Here is a 24,269-nt window from a genome sequence, read left to right as displayed (position 1 = left end):
AATGTGCACCACCTGTGTAACGGAATATTTTTAAAACATCTACTCCCTTAAACTAGAAAATTTTAAATAGATGGATGTATTTCTGGGTTAATCTGAGCTACAAGAGTTAAACCAAGAAATCAACAAGTTAAATGGTCCCAAAATGAATAAGGAGATCAGAAAAAGGAGTAATAAGCCTTTTGACTAAAAAAAGCCAGGCCCAGATAAATTCACAGCAGAATTATACCAGATATCTAAAAAATTACAATTCATGCTTCTTAAATTATTTAAAAAATACAGACAAAGCACTTCCATACTCCTTGTATGAAGCCAATATAACTGACTCTAAAACCAAACCAAGATGCAACAAAAAGTACAGGCCAATATCCCTGATGAGTACAGATGCAAAAATCTCAATAAAATATTTCTAGACTCAAAAGAGGCACATATCAAAAGATCCTGAACTATAACCAAGTTGACTATCCCAGAAATGCAGGGATGCACGTCAATGAATATAATAAACTACATAAATTAATTTAATGACCAAAGTTATATAAGTATCTCAATATGTGTATGCAAAGCATATGACAAATTTCACCATGGACTAAGTGATAACAGTCTTTGAATGAGTATAACTGGAGGGAATGTGTCTCAACATAATAAAGGCTGTATTTGACAAAATCATATTTAACATCATCCTAAATGGAGAAAAACTTTAAACAATCCCATTAGAATCAAGAATGACACAGGGCTGTATACTATTCCCACTCTTTATCAATATACTACTCGAAGCACTAGTTAAGTCAATAAAACAAAAGAAGAAAATTAAAGGAATACAAATAGGAAAAGAAGACATCAAACTGTCCCAGTGTGCAGATGATGTAATTTATACATAAAAGATCCAAAAATTCTGACAAAAAAAACTTGTCAAAACAATCAACAATATTAGCAAAGTGCAGGATACAAAACCAATTCAGAAAAATCAGTAATCTCTTTTAGAAACCAACAAATATGCTGAGGAAGAGATCATGGACTCACTTCTATTCCCAACAGCTTCAAAAAAATTTTCTAAGAATAAACTTAACCAAGAAGGTGAAAGAACTCTACAGTGAAAACTTTAAATCTCTGAAGAAACTGATATGTTTGCTTCTAGATTAGCAGGCTTAATATTGTGAAAATAACCCACCAAAAGCAACTTGCAGATTTAGTGCAATCCCAGTAAAAATCCCCACAGCATTTTTCACACACATAGAAAAGAAAAGCATCCTAAAATTCAAATGAACCACAAAAGACTCCAGATAGCCAAAGCAATCCAGATCAAGAAGAATAATGCTGGAAGGATTACCATTGCAGATATCAAGATCTATTATTGTGCTATAGTAATAAAAACAGTTTGATACTAGCACAAAAACAGATGTGCAGATCAGTGGAACAAAATAGAAGACCCAAACATGAGCATACATAACTTAAACAAAATCTAAACAGTGGCAACACCAGTTGACATGACAATTTAGATGGAGGAAATCTTTGGAGGTCTGACCCCTAGATGAAAAGCTACAGGTAATTAACAACTGGTAAGAAATGAATAATTAGTCTTCCCCAGGGATAGTCTCCTTAACTAGTTGTTCAGTCCCAAGTAGTCAGCACTAAAAACATATGCATAGAAACAACACTAAACAGACTCAACAGGTTGCATTTATATATTTATTTGCATATGTATGTGACAAAAATAAGAAGAGTTCACAAATTTTGGAGGAGAGCATAAAAGGATTTGGAGGGAAGAAAGGGAAGGAGAAAATAATATAATTGTATTTTAAATAAATAAAACTATTTAAAAATAAATATTAATAAGGATGGAAAAGTAGATTGATTAGCAAGCCAACCTCTGAAACATTTATATGTTCAAGAGTGTAAACCTGACTTCAGTTTTGAAAAGGACTTTTAGATGCATGACTTAGATAACTCAGCCATTCTCTAAGCTAGAGCTCATACAGTTGTTGCTAATACCATTGGCTAACCTTTGTAATATCTGTAAGTCACAATAGCTCCTGCTCTAATTTCATGTACCTTCATTCAAGGTAATGTCATTGTCACCAAAAATCAGCATCTGTCCACCAAAAGAAACTAACATGGGAAACAAGCCAGGTAAGTTAAGTGTTCTGTCTCAGGCTGAAAGCCCACCTGTCCCACCTGGAGAGTATGAGTTAATGAGTGTCAACATGGAGTGTATGGGTGTAGGGGTTACTCAGGTTAAAAAATGAGATCTCTAACAAGTACTAGGACGAAGATTCATGGATGTTTTCCAAATTTTAACATTTATCTACTTTTTCTGTTTCTATTATTGTTTCTATTATCTGATTCTTGCAGATCACAGATCAACTTTGTTACTGAATAGTAACTAATGTTTATTTAACATTGTCTTTCTATGGGTATTCTGAGTTTTCCTGTGATAGCCATACTACTTCAGTACCTGCCTTTCTCATCATAGTTTTTCAGTAAAGACAGCATAAGTTTCTGTGAACACATTTTACTCTGGTAAAGTGAGGAATCTTAGGAAAGTCAAGTAGACCTATGAGAAAATGCTAAAAGTGAAATGGTGCCTGCAAGAGTGGGAGGCTAATCTCTCTGAGTATGATGGAGACACTAAATCATAAGTTATAATTGCCCCAGGAAGCTGGCATCAGATCATGTTTATTTCCTTCCTCTTCTAAGATGAGAAGACTATTTTATAAGAAATATTAGCATTTTACTTAATTTTTAAAGAAAAAGTTTGTATCTAGCTCAGAACCTAGAAATGTGAATGTTCTCTAACATTCCTCTAAAACACTGAGCCCTAAATGTTCATTTGAGTCTGTGATTTTGCATAAAAGACTTTATTCTGGCACTGGGCATAGACCTTGCACAGTCAAGGGGTCAGATACTCCATATAAATTCTTGCAATTAGAAATGGGCTGAAGTCAGATGCTGCTACCTTTCATCAAAGACTTGACCTATAAGCAACAAGAAATCAGAAATAGCAGAGGAGTTCAAGAAAAATCTTTGGGTGACTGTAGCATAGGCAGAGCTTCTGGGGAGTCCCAGGTTCTAAAGGTGCATAATAGTGGGGAACAGCTCACTCTGCTGCTTTCCACATAGAAACAATAAATTCACTAGCACCAGGAGCATCCACAAACTGCAGTCTGTGCATAGGCATTATTGCCACATGATGGGCAGGAATGGTGTGGAAATGTACCTGTGAGGGCTCTTGGACAAGTGGCTTTTTAATCAGGCATCTTGGGAACTAAGTCTGAAGACCAGAGAATGTGATCATTTCATCTTAAGTGGTGAACATTGACCATATTTTATGATCTAAGGCTGATGTAGGGTCAGTGTGAGGTTAATAGTACTAGAATCAGGAAAAAAAAGATATATTTATTAGTAAGTAATATCTTTTACAAGGCCAGGCATGGTGGCATATGCCTTTAATCATAGCACCTGGGAGACAGAAGCAGGTGGATTTCTCTGATTTGGGGGCTAACCTGGTCTATGTAGTGAGTTCTGGGCCAATCAAGGCTTCACATAGAAATCCTGCCTCAAATAAATAAAGCACAACAAAAATCAATAATTATACCACCACCAGGATTCGGTTCAAATTTTGAAACAGTGTTAACTTGGTTTTGTGATGCTAGTAAGCCATTACAAAACAGCTGGAGGTTGCTATGGTCTGGCTGAAGGATAGTGGCAAGTGTTCTGACTGCCACATGGGTGCCAGTCTCTGTGGGGATGTAGCAGGTACAGGCTATATTAGTTATGGTTCTCTAGAGGAACAGAGCTGATGAACTTGATCATCGCTCCTTCCTGGTTGGAGCATGAGGCCAAGATCTGCTGCAGCTCAAGTAAATAAAGATCACATTGCAAAAAATGAAAGGACAGTTGGTTGACTTAAACACTTGGTCATATGACTAAGAACTTCCCCACATTATTTGTGAATCCCAAATGTGCTTGGATACAGACTGTGCCAGCGGTAGGTAGGAAACTAATAGATTTGACGAGGGTCATACATAATCATTATGTTCCCACAGACAAAAATAAGTTCTTAAGTTCTTTCCTTTTTTTTTTTTTTCTTCCTTGGGACACACTCTAAGTCAATGGCAAAACCAATATCAAGATCCTTGATAAAAAAGCCAGGTATCATGCTCTCCAGCATTTATGAGATCCACACAAGATGATTAGGAGTTCATGGTCAAGTTTGAAGCCAGTTTTTATCTAACAAAAGAGGAGAAGGAGGAGGAGGAAGAGGAGGAGAAGGAGGAGGAGAAAAAGAAGAGGAAGAAGAACAAGAACAAGGAGAACAAGAAGAAGAACAAGAAAAGGAAAAAGGAAGTAAAGAAGGGAGGGATGGAAGGAGGGCAGGAGGGAGGGAGGAGGAAAAAGAAAAGGAAACCCTGCAAACAAAAGACCCCTGCTAGCATGTATTGAATTTACTAAGAGTGCTATTTTCAGTTCTTGTCCTCCTCAGCAGTTTGAGTAGTATTTCTGGAAGTGATTCAACCAGTGTTTTCATAAATGATCTATTTGTCAGTATGTTATTTCTGGACTAAGGAAAGAAATATAAGAATCAACTTTACAAAAAAAAAAAAGCTTTACATTCTGCTTATTAAATGCTGTGTGGATGAAATACAGCTATACTCTAAAAAGTGATTTATTAGGTAACTCAATTTAAACTACACGAGGACAATGCCCCTCCTAGACTTAATAGACTATGAAATAAAAACCCACTGCCATGCGTGGGTCACCACTTTTTAAGTTGCTGATCAGTGGGGTTCTATAGATGCCTCAAACATCACTGGCTATTTCTATTGGTCTTGGCTGTCCTCCAGAATTTTACAGTAAGACCTTATTGCTGTAGATGCCACATACTTAAGTCATAGAACATGGAGAAATAAAGCAGGTACCAACATGGAAACTTCATTCCTACTGATTAGCTTCCATAGTGCTCAAATATTTGTGCTATCAGGGAGGGAGAAAGGTATTCATCAACATTATACACCTGTAACTTTAAAAGTTACAATAACTCCTGGCCTACAAGATACACAGACTGGTACAATAGTGGCATAAACGTGTTGTTCACCAACTCCACGAATCCTCTGACTGAAAGCCTCTTGAGTCCTCACCCAGAAGGGTCTCAGCTGAACTGCCTTAGTTTTTGTCTCCTCAGGCCTTATATACAGTTCTCCACTCAGCCATGTCACTTCCTGGGATTAAAGGTGTGTGTGCTTCCCAGTACTGGAATTAAAGGTGTGAGTCACCACTGCCTAGCTGTGTTTCCAGTGTGGCCTTTAACTCACAGAGATGCAGAAGGATCTCTGCCTCCCAAGTGATAGGATTAAGGGTGTGTGCCACTACTGTCTGGTTCTGTGTCTAATCTAGTCTCTGGCTCTATCCTGTGATCCCCAGACAAGTTTTTTAGGGTACACAATATATCACCACATAAATGCTATGGGAGTAACAAACCACTTTTTGATTGGCATTGAAGCCAGGCTTCATGTGACAGAAGCCTCATAGTTGGTACTGTTAACTGGACCAAAATCCTGTGACTGGCTAGATCTTAGGTCATAGGGGGAGTCCAATAATATTATTCTGCTAAATCGACATAGATTACACTATCTCCTCAGTTATTATCTTTATACCCACAAATTAGTGTATCTCTAATCCCTCACTATAGAAACTTCGTTTTCAATAGATGATTAATACAGAAACCCACAGATGATCAATGTCCAGATAATACAGAGATTCAGCTATTAATGTAACATCTATATCACATGGAGTGCTCAGCTATAAATGGGATATCCGTGTCACATTTTCTCCCCCAGAATCTCAGGAATCATCACATAAAGGGTTTGGAAAGATTGCAGGGGCCAGAAATAATGGAGATCTGTAGCAAAATAGTATTTTCTGAACAAGACAGAGCCACTGCACTCATGAACTCACAGTTGCTGTGACAGCATGCATAAAGACTGCACAAGATCAAGCCATCCAAAATCACAGCATGGAGGGGGAGGGAGCTCATGTAACCCCACCCTTAAGCTGAGAAGCTATTGGTAATTGATGGCTGCTGGATGGAAGGGATAATATGTTTTCTTCAGAAATGCAGCCTCTGAAGGGCTACCCATGCTCCAGTAGATGACTGTGATGGATAATATTGGCTGTCAACTTTGCTGAACCCAGAATCAATCAAATGTAAGTGTCTGGGTACTTCTACAAGGTATCTTCTTGATTAGATTATTTGAAACCAAACCACCCTAAATCTGGGTGGCTGGTGTCTTTTAGTGGCTATCCAGCTAAAAGGACATGGAAGAAGGAAGCTTTTGCCTTTTACCTACTTACTCTCACTCTCCCTGGCAACTTCATCTCTCCTGTCGCTATGACATTTATTCTCAGATATCATAACTAGCTTATTTGGGCTTCTAATGTAGATTGAATACTACCAGCTCACCAGGAATCCTCCAGGCTTTCAGCACCATATTGGGACTGTAGAGACATCTAGCCTTGTGAATTGTGCAACTACTAGATTCTCAACGTCTCCAGTGTGAGATAGCCATTGTTGAACTAACTGGACATCATCCTGTAAGCCAATCTAATAAATCCCCTCTTAATACGTATTTATATGTATATATTATATATGTATATATTAGAGTGAATATATATATACATATATATATATACATACACATATATGTTCTAATTTGGTTCATTTAAAAGATTAAAGAATTCTCTGTTGTGTAATTTTTGTGTGTGTGTCTGACAAATAAAGCTTGCCTAGAGATCAGAGGGCAGAGCTAGCCACTAGTTAGCCATAGAGGCCAGGCAGTGGTGGCTCATACCTTTGATCCCAGCACCTGGGAGGCTCATGCCTTTAATCCCAGCACAATTGGGAGGTGGAGACAGGAACATAAGGTGGGTGGAGACAGGATCTCTGCTCCCACTTTTGGTCTGAGGATCTGGAGAGGTAATAAGTCACTAGTGGCTGCTCCTTTTGCTTCTCTGATCTTTCAGGTTATTAGCCCAATATTTAACTCCTGGTTTTTATTGATAAGACTAATTAGTATCATGCTTCATCTCTGACTAATACAATGACTCTAATTCAAACACCCATGTACATATCAGCATCACTATGTGGCTTTAGTAGATGGATGAAGGCATGAAGTTGGGAGGGAAAATTGGTGAAGGGATAGGGAAGGAATTGGAAGTACGTAAATGGAGGGTGTATTTGAACAAAATTTTATATGTATGTATCAAGTCTTCAAACAATGAACAATGTTAAAACATAAAGTGGTCATAGGCAATAAAAATGAATTATTCTTACAGGGGCGGGGGGAGAAATTAAGTGAATTATTGGGCTAGCAAGATGGTTAAGCAGGTAAAGGCACTTGCTGCCTGGCAAAGCAAGCTGGATAACCTGAATTTTATCCACAGAACCTACATAAAGGTGAGAGGAGAAAACTCTCTCTACAAAATTGTTCTCTTATCTCCACATGAGTGTTGTGGCACATTCACCCACCCAGTCACTCACTGTACTCTAATAATAAATAAAAATGGAAACTTTATTTATCATTTATAAGAGAAGGTAGATTTCTCAGGGGTCTTAAACTACCTTGTCCCTTTCTTTGAGATTGTGACTGCTATGTCATGTTTTGAGAACAGACTCAATGCACCCTCAATAGTTTAACTAGTGTTGAGACCCATAAAAGGTCCACTGTGTCCTCCAAGTACATTCTCTTTGTTGCCACAGTTTTGGAGAGTACTGTCATCAAATAACTACATGAGTGGTGGCATCTGTTGTTCCCCTTGGATATTCATAATATACCTTGGCCGTGAAGGCAAGGAGTATCTCTAAGTTATTTAACAAGAGGTGCTCAAACTTTTTCATCCATTCACAGAGTTTTACCCTTGTACCACTTTATAATATGAAGCAATGTTTCTGTAGTGGATTCTAGGAGCCTCTCTTCCTTGTTTTGAGTCAAGCATCTTGTTATTTCTTTCTTGAACATACTATACAAGTCTATTTTTCCTGATTTTCATCTGTCTTCTAGGAAAAATACTAAGGATAGCTGATCATCATATTGTCATAGCGTCTCAATCTGACTGCCACAATATAAAAATGGACAAATAGTGTGTGAAAAAAAAGTGCTTAGTATGGATAGTCCTTGAAATGAAAACCTACTGTGGATACTCCCCTCTAAACCCAGACATATTACTTAAAAAAAATGGTTAAGAGATTCTTTTGTCCCAAATCAGAAGAGCCCTCTGGTGTGGGACAGAAAAAAAACAATATTTTTATTTAAAACAGGTTGATTATAAGTGCGATCTCTTTCTAAAAAAGAAAAGGGATATGATATAGATATATAGGATATAGAGATGATAAGATAAAAAGGTAGATTAATGAACCTACTTTTAAAGAACAACTTGTTTAAAATGTTTTACATTGGTATAGATTTTAGTTTATGTTTAAAATGTTTTACATTGGTATAAATTTTAGTTTATTGATACAAACTTGAAGTTAATTTTGTTATACTGTATACATATATATATTTCTATTCTTGTTTGAGGTATTATGTTTATGTAACTCATTTAAAATTGTAATGGATAATTAAAAAATAGATTAATAATTAGTCATCTATGATAATCATATTTATAACCATGTTAGTTAAGTCTTCTAGGTATACATAGATATATTTCAGATAGATAGGTAGTCTTCAAACACTTCATAGACCTAGAGAATATGACATTTAAATAACTTAAAATTCTGTTGACATAAGACACAATTGCTCCTGGCTACACCAATTTGATCCCGAAAAAAATGTTGGGCTTCTAAGACATTTTCATTTGGAAGTTTGTCTTCTTGACACAAAATGGCCTTGACACAAAATGGTCAAAGAACTGCCCTTGCCTTGACGGCTGACAGTACAAATACAATGCTGTCCTTTCTGGACAAGCGGGACACAAGGAAAATGACGACTATAATCTGCCAAGACAGGGTAAGATGGTCTTTCAGAATTCCTGCTTCTAAAAATGGTCTGTCAGATACTCTAGGCCTGTAGCCAATTTAAATGCACCAACAATGCTAAAAAACATTAGGTGACTGTCCAGGCTGCCAGCTGTCTTGGTCTACTCTTACAAGATTCCCAAAAGTTGCTTACATCCATCTACCATTTCTCAGGTACCATTATGTTCCTTCTCAGGTCTTTGATGTGGTTAAAGACTAAATAGTTGTAATTTCCTCAATTATTATAAAAGATAAGTTAGATATAAAACCTTAGACTCACAAATATAAGATAGATAGGACATCTTTATTATTGTAACTGTAATTCTTGCTCGATAATTGTTTTGTTATATGTAATTTCACCATGTTAAAGTTAAAACCTTCCTTTTTAAAAAAAGAAGAAAAGGGGAAGTGCTGTGGATAATGCTCTATATAAATAAAACACTGATAGCCAGTTACCAGACAGGAAGTATAGGCAGGACAAGGAGAGAGGAGAATTGGGGAAACAGAAAGAAGGGGGAGAGACACTGCAGCCACCGCCAGGACAAGCAGCATGTAAAGACGCCAGTAAGCCACCAGCCACGTGGCAAGGTATAGATTTATAGAAATGGGTTAATTTAAGATATAAAAACAGTTAACAAGAAGCCTGCCACGACCATACTGTTTATAAGTAATATAAGCATCTGAGTGATTATTTTATACGTGGATTGTGGGACTGTGGGGCGTGGTGGAACCTGGAGAGAAGCTCTTCAGCAACAAAAACCAAAAGCACAATGAGCTATCTATCAACTTACCCCCATAGGCATGGTTATTGGCAAGAAATAGCAAATGTTTGTGAAAACATGGAATAAAATGTGCTCATATACTGTTGGTAGGATAAATTAATATAGCCATTACAGAGAAGTAATTGTGACTCAGCTGTCCAACTTCTGGATATATAGCGAAAGGAAATGGAATAAGCATGCCTAAGAGACATATGTCCATGTTTATTGTGGTACTATTAGGAATATCTAGGTATGAAATCAGACTATGTGTCCATTATTAGGTGAATGGATAAAGAAAATTAGAAAGTGCTGGGCAGTGATAGTACTTGCCATTAATCCCAGAACTTGGGAGGCAGAGACAGTAGATTTCTGTGAGTTTAAGGCCAACCTGGTCTACAAGAATGAGTTCCAGGACAGGCTCAAAAAGCTACACAGAGAAACCCTGTCTCAAAAAAGAAAGAAAGAAAGAAAGAAAGAAAGAAGGAAGGAAGGAAGGAAGGAAGGAAGGAAGGAAGGAAGGAAGGAAGGAAGGAAGGAAGGAAGGAAAAGAAAATTAAAAGGCAAAGTCTTGTGTCTCAGGATTCTTGTCCCAACTGCTATGGAGGCTTAGTTAGGCAAGAGCATATCAAATTTAAAGCATTTCTGGGCCAGAATAATTTCAAAGCGTGCCAGGAAAACTTAGTGAGACTGCCTCAAAATAAAAATTAAAATGTAGGCCAGAGATATAGCTCAGCATAGAGTACTTGCATCCTATGTATGAGGTCTGGGCTTTATTCCACAACACAAGTTAAAAATGGAATAAGAAAAAATAGTATATATAACTATTGAAATATTCACTCATTAAAAAGAATAACATATTGTCATCTACATCCAAATGGATAGAGCTGTAAAACATTACATAAATGGTAGTAAGCCAGACACATACAAACAAGTATCATACATTTCCACACATGTATGCAGGCTAAAAAGGCTGATTCACAGCAAACTAGAAGCACTGAAGTGTAGGAAAGAGCAGGGTGGAGAAGGTTGAATAACAGATTCCAAAATCGAGTTAGATAGGATAGATGCATTCTACTGTTCTGCAGAATAGAGGGTGACAATTGTTTACAAGATTCTACTACATATTTTGTGATGCATTAGGAAAGAAGTGCTTGGAGACTCTGGACACAAAGAAATGACAAGAAAATGGAAATGTCAACCTATTTGGTCTAGGCACCATGTATATATGTATTTACAACACTGTATCCCATATGTGTGGATAATTGTTATTTGCTGGTAAAAAACCACAAACAAACAAACAAAAAACAAAGTTAGTAGGGTGGTCCATGCCTATAGTTCAAACACTCCAGAGGCAAAGGAAGGATGATTGCTTTTAAATTAGTGTGGGAATGGCTAGAGTAAGATCCTGTCTCAGAAAAGCACAATCCCAAATCAGAGAAACAAAGCCTGCCTGGGCCTTGGGCTCACTAAGAGAATGACTGCAGCTTTCCTTCCAGTAGCTGAACTTTTGGTGCCCTGGACAATATTACCTACATCATTATCTCCTGTAATTATACTGTTTTAGAAGATCATGTAACAGGAGAAGATATCTTCTCTGAGAAGACCTTCCTATTCAACAGAGTTGTCTATCAAATATGGAAAATTGGTTTTTTTTTAGGTCCTGAATTGTATGCTTTCCCCTCTCCTGTTGGTGAGGGAGAATGGTATGGCTGGCAAAACAAAGCCAATATAACGAAGTTCTTCTCTCTAGAAATACTTGGAGAATGGAAATCAAATGGAATGTGGTATGTCATGACAATATGAAAACCAGAAATCACTTATGTACATTTGGTGGCTCCATGCAAAACTTATCAATGGCATATGCAAACTTTGTTATTTTATAAAATGGAAAAATATTTATTCTTACTTTCTAGATCAGTTTTCAGCTCTTGGAATCAATTTTCACACAGGCCTGTTCAACTTCTAAGAAAACCTACACTTATATCCTATGCCTAAATAAATAGGCTTTTCACCAGTTAGCTATGTCTGAAATCAGACTATTGAGCCAGAGGCCTATGCAAGTACTTGGGAAGAGGAACCCTGAGTTTAGACTCTGTCTAGTGTAGCTTTCTTTTGCTATAGTATGTCTAGTATGCAAGCCATGGACTCAACAAACTCCAAAGGAATGGCTGCTATAAATACTGACAAGCTGGCAGCCATATATCAAATTACACACTCAGAATGGCCTGAGAGAATCAGATTGTGTCATGCTGAGCTCTAAGAAGGGCTCAGAATCAGGGTGTTCTGAGTGTTGGAGGGAAATGTGGCTTTTTTATTTTTTGTATATTATTGCTGTGACCTTCTTTCTACCTCTGCCCCATGCTGACAGATTTGCCATTTTTTGCACTTCCAGCTCTCATCATTCTTCATATTCAAAAGGCTGAAGTGCTCTTCTTCCAGGCTGTCCCCTGGGAACATCTCTGCAGTGGTGGCTCCCAGTCTTTCCATTAAAGACTTTATATGTAAACAGAACATTCTTTTAAAAAGTGTGTGTGTGGTGTTATTGCTGTTTGTTTGTTCACATCTTAACTAATTTTGCCAGAGAGGGTGAAGCATTCCACAACATGCCCATAGAAGTCAGTTCTCTTTTTCTGACATGTTGATTCTAAGAAATTAGGACTGTGGCAAGTGCCTTTACCTGCTGAGTCTTCTTATCAGCCCCAGTAACAGAAAATTCTTGAGGCTTATTACCATCAAGTGGATTCTAGGTGTTATCTAGGTGCTTTTAATTTAAAAATAAATGTAAATATTTATAAATTTTAAAAATAAACAAAAATAAAAATTCCAGCTCCAGGTGAGCCTCGCAAACTGTTCCAAATGTCTTTTTTGAGCACCCCTTGTTCCACAAAAAGAGACTATTTTAGTGACTCATCCCTTAGTGTGCACATATGTTTAAATATTTTCCATTTTTAAAAAAAGAATCTTGAGCTGAGAAGATAGTCTACCTTATAAGCAAGAGGACTCAAATTCAATCATCAGAACCTAAATTAAAAACAAAACAAAAAAAAGCCAGACGTGGTAACACAGGCATGCATGTGTCACCCTAGCATTAGAGAGGTGGAAACAGATCCCTGGGGTTCACTGGCGAGGCAGTCTTGACTACTTAATGAGTTCCAGGCCTTTCACTAACTAAGAAAGAGATATCTGAGGTTGTCCTCTGGCCTCGACATAGACATGCACACATGTGTGCACGTACACCTGTACAGGAGTGAGAGGGTAAGAATGTGAGAGCAGAGAGTGAGAGTGAGATGAGGGCTATATTCTCCTTCCAGCCTCTCCTCTCTATTTCTTTATGGTCAAGATCTCCTGAAGAAACAATGAAGTCATTTGACTGCTTCCTCTTTCTTTCTCTGCTCTGTAGTGGTTATCAGCACCACTTCATACATAGCCTTATTACCTTACAACCCCAGCCCAAACTTCTTAGGAGCCTGAAGAGAGCATGGCTGAGACTGCTCACATGAAGTTCGATCTGGGCCTCTGGTCTACTGCCTTACAGTTCCCATCTTTCTTATGGTTTCTGAGATGCAGTCAGAGCCCTTTGTTCCTCCTGGCCTTTGCACTGCTGTTGTATGGAGCTGGGTGTCCTCCTCCCACAAAAGTTCTTACTTTATAACCTTGACATTAAGAGTCCATATCAGGGGAGCATTGCTTACCCACCTGATGTAAGATAGAGACTCTTACTATTTATTGTTTTCTTGCTCCTAATATTTTCCTCCAGAGTGTATTTTCTAATGTATTTTTTCTTGGTATATCATTGCTTGCTAGATTATGAATTTCAGAAGGCTTCATAGTTATATATCACTATACTAAGCCCAATCCATAAACACAGCAAATGTTGGTTTATAAAACAGGGAATTAATGAAACTCTTTTTAGGGATGACTCATGTACCCCCTAGCTTCCATATCCTGCACTTGACTATATGCCTAAGTGAGTGAATAAAAATGCCAAAGACCAAGTTCCTTCATGAACAAAGCCAGTATTTCTCATTGTCTAGGCTGATCCTGATGCTGGAAGAGCTGAGAGCTTTGTAGTTTAATGATTTCAAGCTAAAGAAAGCAAAAAGCTTGGTTTCTTCCTTTGTACAGAAAGATGGTATGGCTAATGCTATTCTATGATTACAGGATAATCTTCATAAATCTCCTGAGACTTTTCTTTTGTTAGCTTTTGCAGAGTGAATGAAATAGAGGGCTGACTCATCCACCTCCTGCGTAGCACTGTGATACTTAGCGTTCCCTTAGAAACCAAGGTTTCAGAGTTCTTTCAGCATCCCTGCACACACCTTCTTGGTTCTGCATGCAGGGTCTTTAATATTCTCATCTAGCTACATTTCACTTTCCTTCTTTGGGGAAAAAAATCTTCAGGCAATAAAAATATACAACTGGGTTATAATGTATATGTGTACGTTGTTCATGTCCCTGATTTTTGTTGAGTGATAGTAATACTTATTTGATGTTTTGGATAAAGCACTTAATAAACCTCCTCACTCCATCGGAGCCAGTGCCTGCTTAGAAACCAAAGCATACACATACATACACAAATAGCAAAAACTTCCACAAATCATTACATCCTCTTCAAGTTATTTTCCAAACAAATTATGAATTCTGGTTAACAATCTGTGCATTTCTATATTTTCTTATTTATATTTAAGAATGTCTTGAAATATAATCCAAATGAAGTGGAATGAAAAAAATTACTAGTCAATGGTGGTGGCAAATGCCTTTAATCCCAGCACTCAGGAAGCAAAGACAGGAAGATCTCTGTGAGATTGAGGCCAGCCTGATCTACAAAGCTAGTTCTAAGACAGCCACGGCTACACAAAGAAACTCTGTCTCACCTTATGCTGGAGAGGATGTGGAGCAAAGGGAACTCTCCTCCACTGCTGGTGGGAATGCAAGCTTGTACAACCAGTTTGGAAATCAATATGGTGCTTTCTTAGAAAATTGGAAATCAATCTCCCCCAAGATCCAGCTATACCACTCTTGGGCATATACCCAAGGAATGCTCAATCATACCATAAGAGCACTTGCTCAGCTATGTTCATATCAGCATTGTTTGTAATAGCCAGAACCTGGAAACAACCTAGATGCCCTTCAACTGAAGAATGGATAAATAAAATGTGGTACATATACACAATGGAATACTACTCAGCAGAGAAAAACAAGGACATCATGAGGTTTGCAGGCAAATGGTTGGATCTAGAAAAAATTACCATGAGTGAGGCAACCCAGACTCAGAAAGACAAACGTGGTATGTACTCACTCATAGGAGGATACTAGATGTGGAACAGGGATGACTGATGACTGGACTGCTACTCACATCACCAGGGAGGCTACCTGGAAAACAGGACCCCAAGAAAGACACGGGGATTGCCCAATGACGAGAAATGGATGAGATCTACATGAACAGCCTGGACATGAGTGGGGGTAATGTAGGGCAAGGGTCGAGGGAAAGAGAGCTTGGGGGAGCGGGAGATCCCAGCTGGATCAAGAACAGAGAGGGAGAACAAGGAATAGGAGACCATGGTAAATGAAGACCACATGAGAATAGGAAGAAGCAAAGTGCTAGAGAGGCCCACAGAAATCCACAAAGATATCCCCACAATAGACTGCTAGCAATGGTAGAGAGACAGCCTGAACTGACCTACTCTGGTGATAGGATGGCCAAACACTCTAATTGTCATGCTAGAAACCCCATCCAATGACTGAGGGATCTGGATACAGAGATCCACGGCTAGGCCCCAGGTGAAGCTCCAGGAGTCCAATTAGCCAGAAAGAGGATGGTTTATATGAGTGAGAATTATTGAGACCAAGGTTGGATAAAGCACAGGGACAAATAGCCAAATGAATGGAAACACATGAACTATGAACCAAAGGCTGAGGGGCCCCCAACTGGATCAAGCCCTCTGAATAGGTGAGACAGTTAATGGGCTTGATCTGTTTGGGAGGCATCCAGGCGGTGGGACTGGGTCCTGTGCTCATTGCATGAGTTGGCTGTTTGAAACCTGGAGTTTATGCTTGGCTCGGCCTGGGAGGAGGGGACTGGACCTGCCTGGACTGAATCTACCAAGTTGATCTCAGTCCTCGGGGGAGGCTTTGCCCTGGAAGAGGTGGGAATGGGGGGTGGGCTTGGGGGAAGGGGAGGAGGGCAGGAGGGGGCAGAACAAGGGAATCTGTGGCTTATATGTAGAACTGAATTGTATTGTAAAATAAAATAAAGAAACTCTGTCTCAAATAAATAGATAAATGATAGATAGATAGACAGACAGATAGATAGGTAGATAAAAAATAAATAGATAAATAAAAGCAATTACCAAAAAAGGAACAATGTCAGAGCTACCTGAAGAGGTATCAACAAAGGATGGCTTCTGGGAGGAGAGTCCATTTTCTTAAGGATGTCGCATAGTAGGTGGATGCTCCAGAAAAAAAAAACCCACACACCCAGGAATATATAGGCAGCACAAACTGGCCATGATGGGTCTTTAAAAAAAAAAACAGAGGACAGGAAGTTGGTGACAGGTGGGAAGAGCAAGACAGGAGTAAATCTGGTAGGAGTTGGGGAATGAGTGGGGTGAATATGAATAAAATACATCTTATGGAATTGTCAAAGAATTAATAAAAATAATTTTAAAACAACCCGAAAAGGTCAGAGCTAAAATCCCACAAGGATTACTTGTTTAGAATCAGCAGAGATAGATACGAAGTAAACATTTAAAATAAATATAATACTGCTCACTTACAGTGTATTTTTCTCTGTGTGTGGCTATATAGGGTCCTGCAATGCTGAACAGAGATGGATTTCAGGTTTACACTAGTCAATTCTGATAGTGTCTTTTGTGCCCTGTGTTATGTCCAGCATCACTGCTGAGTTATTCTCGGCCTTTCACATAATGATATCTTCCCCTCCTATAAGATCTTTTAACTTCTATGACCCCTTTCATAGTTTTCATGACCTATAAATATATATAAACATCTTCACAAATATGCACATACACACATATATAGGCATAGATATATATAATTTTAAATCTAAGTTCCTCATATGAGAAGGCATATAATAATTTGTCTTTCTGCATCTGGTTTATTTTTATTAACATAATGATTTCTAGTTCCAACCATTTTCCTGTAAATTTCATGATTTCATTTTTGTCTATAACTACATAAAATTCCATTATGTATATTTAATACATTTTATTCAGTTATCTGTTACTGTATATCTAGGTGGGTTCCATTTCTTAGCTATTATAAATAATGAAGAAATAAACATAGATGTGTAAGTATCTGTGTGATATGTCTACTTAGAGTCATTTGGATATATATCCAATAATGGTGCAGCTGGATCAAATGATAGTTCTGTTTTTAATCTTTTGGAGAAACTGCCATACTGATTTCTATAGTAACTATACAAGTTTACGTGCCCAACAGGATTGAATAAGCATTCCCTCTGTCTCATATATTTACCAGATTTTGTTGTCATTTGTTTCCTTGATGTTAGCCATGATTACTGGGATAGAATAGAATTTCACAACAACTTTAATCCTCATTAAATGAACTTTATGTTCGTTTCTCTTATGGCTAGAGATGTAGTATATGTTTTCAAATGTTTGTTGCTTATTTATATATTTCTTCTCTTTGGAAATATGTATTCAGTTCATTAGCCTATTTATTAACTGAATATTTAGCATTTAATTTTTTTAGTACTTTATATTTTCTAGATCTTGATCCCTTGTGCAATGTGTAGTTGTAAAAAATTTTCTTCCCATTTATAGGTCATCATTTCAGGTTGGTGATTGTTTCCATAACTGTGCTAACGTTTCCCATTTTCAATTTTTGGAGTTATTTCCTGTGTTACTGGAGTACTTTACAGAGAATTCTTGCCTAATCCTTGATTTTGAAGTGTTTTACCTATGTTTTCCTCCAGTAGTTTCAGTTGCAGGTCTTACATTAAGGTCCATGATTCAGTTTGAATTGATTTGTGCAGAGACTGAAATATATGGATTTTGTTTCATTGTTTTACATGTAGAAATCAAGTTTTCCTCATGCCATTTGTTAAAGAGGCTGTCTTTTCTCCAATGTAAATTTTTTACATCTTTGTAAAAACAATTAGGTAGCTGTAGCTTGTGTAGGACTATTTCCAAGTCCCATATTCAATCTTATTGTTTAACATGTCTATTTTTATGGCAGTGCTATGCTGGTTTTCTTGCTATGGCTTTCTTATATAATTTGAGATCAAATACTATGATGCTTTTGCTCTTTCTGCTAAGAATAGATTTGGTTATTTGGGTGTTTTGTGTTTTTATATAAATGTTAAGTTTTTCTAAGTCTATGAAAAATGACATTGGAATTTTTATGAGGATTGCATTGGCTTATATTTTGCATATGCTAACAATATATTTATCCTATATAGGTTTTATTATGCTGAGGTATGTTCTTTCTAGTTCTTTTCTTAAGAGTTTTTAATTATAAAGGGATATTGAATTTTGTTAAAGACCTTTTCAGAATTTAGTGAGATGATCATGTGATTTCTGCCCTTGAGTTTATTTATGTGCAATAATACATTTGTAGATTTATGTAACATAAATTTATGTAAATGTTAAAACAATCTTGTATCCTGAAATGAAGCCAACATGGTCTTGGTGTAATTATCATCACAATGTGTTCTTGAGGACAGTTTGCAAGAATTTAATATTGAGGTCTTTTTTTTTTTTCTTATATGTTCATTGGACAAATTAGTATTCAATTTTTTCTTTTTTTCTTCTTTTCTTGTTGTTATTCCTTTATATGGTTTTGGTATGAGGGTAAACCTGATTTAATAGTATGAGTGTGATAGCCTTCCTTCCCTTTCTCCTTTTATGAGACAGTTTGAGGAGCATTGTTGTTAACTCTTCTTTAAAGGTATGGTTGAATTTGGCTATGAATCTGTCTGGTCTTTAGATTTTCTTCATTGATAGGTTTGTTTTTATTACTTCCATGATCTCCTTAGTTGTTGTAGGTTTGTTAAGATTATTTATATGCTCTTGATTTAATTTTGGTAGGTTTTATGTGTCTGGGCATTTATACATTTGTTCTAGATTTTTCCAGGTTTGTTTTTGTTTTTTCTTTGTTTTTAAATGTAGGTGTTCCCTAATGATTCTCTAAATTTCATTGAAATCTATGGTAATTCTCTCCTTTCCCCTAGGTCCCATTATTTTCTGTCTTCTTTTCACTTTGGATGCTTTAGCTGTGAGTTTCTTAGTCTTGTAATTTTTTACAAAGAAAACCAGTTCTAATCAGTTTTACATATTTTTTTTATTTTTTTAATCTCTGCTGTGATGTTCAGTATTTCCTGTGCTCTACTGCTTTGAAATATTCTTGTCATTCTAAGAATTTGAGATGCATTAGGTCATTCATTCATTTGAGATCTTTCTGATTTTTATTAGAAGCACTCAGAGCCATTAAATCTCCTCTTGGGGAATTTGGATCTCATGAGCTGTGCTTTCATTTTCATTGGATTCTAGGAATTTTAAACTTCCCAATTTCTTCAACTAATGGCTGAAAATCCAAGAGGGAATTATGGGGCTGGAGAGATGGCTCAGCAGACAAGAGCACTTCTTGCCCTTGAACAAAACCCAGGTTTGTTTCCCAGCATCCATATGGTGGTTTGTAACCTGCAACTCCAGTTCCAGGGGAATCCATCACCCTTTGCTGACCGCTGTGGGTACCAGGCATACATATGATGCACATTCCTAAAGGCACACAAAATGCTTACACACACAGGATAAATTTGAAAAATTAAAAGCATAGCAGTCTATATCCTTTGTTTCGTTTCTGTTGTCTTTCCTGCTATCAATTTCTAATTTTATTGAACAGCAATATGATTGGATACAAGAAAATTATTTTGATTCCTTTATAATTGGTAAGATTTGATTTCTGGGCTAGAGTGGGATCTATTTTAGGGAGAGTTCCATGGGCTGATGAGAAAAACGTGTGTTCTTCATCTATTGGATGAACATTCTGTAGTTATCTGTTGACTCCATTTGATCCATGGTATAGTTTAAACTTGAGGTAGTTGTTTTGTTTTTTGCCTTTGGGGTTTTTTTGTTGTTATTTGTTTTGTTTTGTTTTTTAGTTGTTGTTGAATAATATCTTATTGCACCTGTCTGACCTTTCATGTCCATTCTATTTTTTTTTTTCAGGAAATTGGGTCTCCCAACCTTGAAGCATATATATTGATGATTGTTATATATTTGATGAACTATCCTCTTTATTAATTAGGTAATGATATTTATTTATTAATTCTTGTCTCTTCTGACTAATTTGATTTGGAGTCTGCTTTATCATATATCAGAATAGCTATGCCAACTTGTGTTCAGATCTCATTCTCTTAATAGATTTTTTTTTATACTTGAGTCTATGTGTGTGTCTTTGTCTTAGAAACAACAGATAGTTGATTCCAATTTGTTTTGTTTTGTTTTGCATTGTTTCATTTTTAAAATACAGTCAACCAAACTGTATCTCTATTTGGTTGAATCGAGGACATTAAATTTAAGGTTTTATTGCTGAAAGATGATAGCTAATTCTAGTAATTTTGTTGGCTGTCTTTCCTGATAGGTTAAACTATTGTTTGTTCTCTACTTTCCTCACTGTTTGCTGTATTAATGTGCTAGATATAGTGGATTCCTCCCTATATTTCCTCTGTTTATATATTTTTACTTTTTCCTTTCTTGTGCTGTGACTGTCATTATTCCTGCTCTGTGTATGATATTCCTTTAAGTGCCTTCTGCAGTTCTGGTTTGATAGTTATGATGGCACTACTTTGTGTTTGTCATAACATGTATTTATTTATTTATTTATTTATTTATTTATTTATTTATTTATTTATTTATCTATCCATCTATCTGTTCATTTTAAAAAGAGGGTTTGGGATTTTTTTGGTCTGTACCTACATAGCAATTTTGGTTAATCATGTTTACTTTGTGAACTTGAAATATATCATTCCTTGCTTTTCTGGTTCTGGGGTTGGTGTTAAAAGAGTTCTTATTCTGATATGTTTGCCTTTATAGCACAGTAAGGCATTTTTTCTGGCAGCTATTAGTATTGTTTCTTTACTTTGTAATTCTGCTATTTGACTATAAAATGTCATGAAGAAGGTGCTCTTTGGTCATGTCAATTTGTGATTCTAAATGCTTCTTATGTTTGGATGCCATTTTCTTTCTCTAGATTTTTAGAATTGTTGGCTGTAATTTCATGGAGTAGATTCTCTATACTTTCATTGTATATCTTTCTATCCCATGAATTCTTAGATTTGGTCTCTTGATCATATCCAAATTCTGGGACATGTCAGAAATGCTCATGCCTTCCCTTTGTTGATGTTTGAGCTTCTGTTGACCCTGATATTTTTCTAAAGATTGGTCAAGTCTATTTGTAAGCTTATACTGTTCATTTAATTCAATGAGCTTTTCATTTTTTGTAAAATTATTCAATTTTCAACATCCTATTTGGACTTTTTCTTCTATGGTGGTTACTTTTTGTTTATAATGCTGATTTTCTCACCCATTTTGATGCCTTTCTCCTATATTTTGCTGATGTTTTTCTCCTGGTCTTGGACTGGATTGATCTGCTTATTTGTATCACCTTCCACATCATTTATTATTTTTACCTGTATATTTTTGAAATCTTCATTCATTTTACTCATTTCAGTATTGTTAAGTCCATTGGTTGAGGACTTGTGACCTTTTGGAGGAGTCACATTGCCTTATTTTCACATGTGCCTTATGTGTCTGTGTTGTGACTTGTACATGTTTATTTGGACATCACATGATTTTATTAGGGCATCATCTAATTGAGCAACTATTCTTGAAGGGTCATTCACTAGTACCACTTAGAAAAGTGAAAACCAATAGTTGTAATAGCAACAACTTCAAACCATACAAGGTATATAAATATGATTAAAATTTACTAAAACCCACTAATACATCACTAGTGATCATAAAAATTGAAAGTGTCAAAAATACTCGTGAATGCACTATGAAGTTAAGCATTATTTAGAGCTAGTCTGAAAATAGTACATGAATGTGACAAAGGAGTCAAGGGACGTGTATAAATAGAGGAGAAGCAGATTAAATAAAAAGAAAGGAAAAAGACAGAAAGTAGGGAAGAATTTATGAAGAAAAGAATAAGAGATTAGTAAAAATAAGAGAAGAAAAAACTTTAAAACATCATTTTTTTTTTTAGATCTACAAGGGACAAGCTTTATTCAAAAGGGCTTTTTATAACAATGCCAAGGAGAGGGGCAAAGGACCTCCTCCTTGCTAGATACAGACAAATGTAGACCCTTACAAACATCTCGTACTCAGGCCCATGGTCCAATCATCCTCTTGTGCAGTCCTTCTGGGTAAAGCCACTAGGAAACCTAGATGGGCTCCAACAGGTCCTCTTTCTTTGTATTTCAAAAGGACTCCACATTAAGAGCTCACAACAATCTCCATAGCTGATACACCTCCTAGTGATGATAAAGATGGAATGTCCTTTTGGAATTGGTCTCAGATGACTACAACAGTCTTAGCTGCATTAAGCCCTTTCTAAATCAAAAAAATCTTGATGCAACTGCATCAAACTTAAAGATTCCCTTAGCTTCATCATTAACATTAACAGATTAACATAATTCTAATATAAATATTGCTATACATAATTACAATTCTCTCAACCTTACATCTTTTTTTTTTGTATTACATTTTCTTTTTTTTAACTTATTTTTTTCTTTTATTTTACAATAGTATTCAGTTCTACATAACAGCCACAGATTCCCTTGTTCTCCCCCTTCCTGCCCTCCTTCCCCCAGCCCACCCCCCCCTTCCCACCACCTCCAGATCAAGGCCACCCCCAAGGACTGAGATCGACCTGATAGACTCAGTCCAGGCAGGTCCAGTCCCCTCCTCCCAGATTGAGCCAAGCATCCCTGTATAAGTCCCAGGTTTCAAACAGCTATCTCATGCAGCGAGCCCAGGACCTGGTACCATTCACTGCCTAGATGCCTCCCAAACAGATCAAGCCAAACGACTGTCTCACCTATTCAGAGGGCCTGATCCAGTTGGGGGCCCCTCAGCCTTTGGTTCGTAGTTCATGAACTAAAACATCATTTTTAGTATTGAGAAAGTTCAAAACCAAAATGAAACAAATATGAGAAAGGAAATAAAAAATTAAACCTTCAAGCCTAGAGATGGCCCAGAAATTAAGAGCATATTTTCCTCTTGCAGAGGAACCAAATTTGGTTCCCAACACCCACATGGCAACTCATAACTCTCTATTATTCCAGTTATAGGGGATTGTATACACTCTTCTGGCCTCCATGGGCACTGCATGCCATGGTGAACAGACATCCACACACATAAAAAATATTTCTAAAAAGTGTAACAAAACTTCTCTCATGTCTCCAGGGCTCAAGGAATATCACAGAGGAAGAAGCACAAATATGAGCATGAGGATGAATAAATGATGTGGAATGTTGTCTTATAGAAATGATATGGCGACTAAACTCATGAACTCACAGCAGCTATAGTTATCTACACAAAATCTGCACAAGTACACTGCTGGAAATTCAGATTTTTTTTTTCAGCCTTACCCTGATGTATGGCAGATAGAGTTCTAGTAGTTAATCTACCTCAGAACCACTTGAGCTAGCCTCCTACTGCTTGCATCCTTTGTCTTGTTAAATTAACTTCTGGCCTTCCTGTTTTCCACAGCTGCCTCCTTGTCACTTCTGTCACTCTTCGGCTATGACAGGCCAGACTGTATGTATCCCCTTGACCTGTGGTTATTCTGGTTTCTTAAGCTGTCACATCACTTGGTTTTTAATAACTGATGGTGTCAGGCCCCTGACCTCCACGTGATATTATATTACACAATGGAATTTATTTCAATTACTGACCTGCCTGCTGGAGGAATCACAGTTTCATAAAAATCCACCACTGAATCTGAGGCTTTGAGGCCTATAGGCTTCTCCTCGGGATCAGACTACCTATCCTTTGTCTAGCTAACCCAGGAGCTACTTTACTTCCTCCCTTCATGCAGTTATGTAGCTAGAGTTTTGCTGCCTTGCCCACAGTCAGGACAAATCTTTGTCACCCACCAGTCCCACAGCTGCTCAGACCCAACCAAGTAAACACAGAGACTTATATTGCTTACAAACTGTATGGCCGTGGCAGGCTTCTTGCTAACTGTTCTTATAGCTTAATTTAATCAATTCCCATAAATCTATACCTTGCCACGTGGCTTGTGGCTTACCGGCGTCTTCACATGCTGCTTGTCATGGTGGCGGCTGGCAGTGACTCCTCCTGCCTTCCTGTTCTTTCTTTTCTCCTCTCTGTTAGTCCCGCCTATACTTCCTGCCTAGCCACTGGCCAATCAGTGTTTTATTTATTGACCAATCAGAGCAACAGATTTGACATACAGACCATCCCACAGCAAAGTTGTGTGGCTGAAACTCTGCT

At 37.2% G+C, this 24,269-nt stretch overlaps 1 long non-coding RNA gene across 1 annotated transcript; it reads left to right on the top strand.

The window, feature by feature from the left end:
- LOC119086489 lies at positions 1 to 23,923 on the top strand. Its single transcript, XR_005089787.1, has 4 exons — positions 1 to 2,124; positions 19,299 to 19,413; positions 19,977 to 20,055; positions 23,523 to 23,923. It is a non-coding gene; the product is annotated as an uncharacterized LOC119086489 (long non-coding RNA).
- The last annotated feature ends 346 nt before the right edge of the window (positions 23,924 to 24,269 follow it).

Source organism: Peromyscus leucopus, chromosome 1 (genome assembly GCF_004664715.2).
Source record: "Peromyscus leucopus breed LL Stock chromosome 1, UCI_PerLeu_2.1, whole genome shotgun sequence".
Classification (NCBI taxonomy): domain Eukaryota; kingdom Metazoa; phylum Chordata; class Mammalia; order Rodentia; family Cricetidae; genus Peromyscus; species Peromyscus leucopus.
The sequence above is the reverse complement of the archived record's forward strand: the minus strand, read 5'-3'. Positions and strand labels throughout refer to the sequence as shown.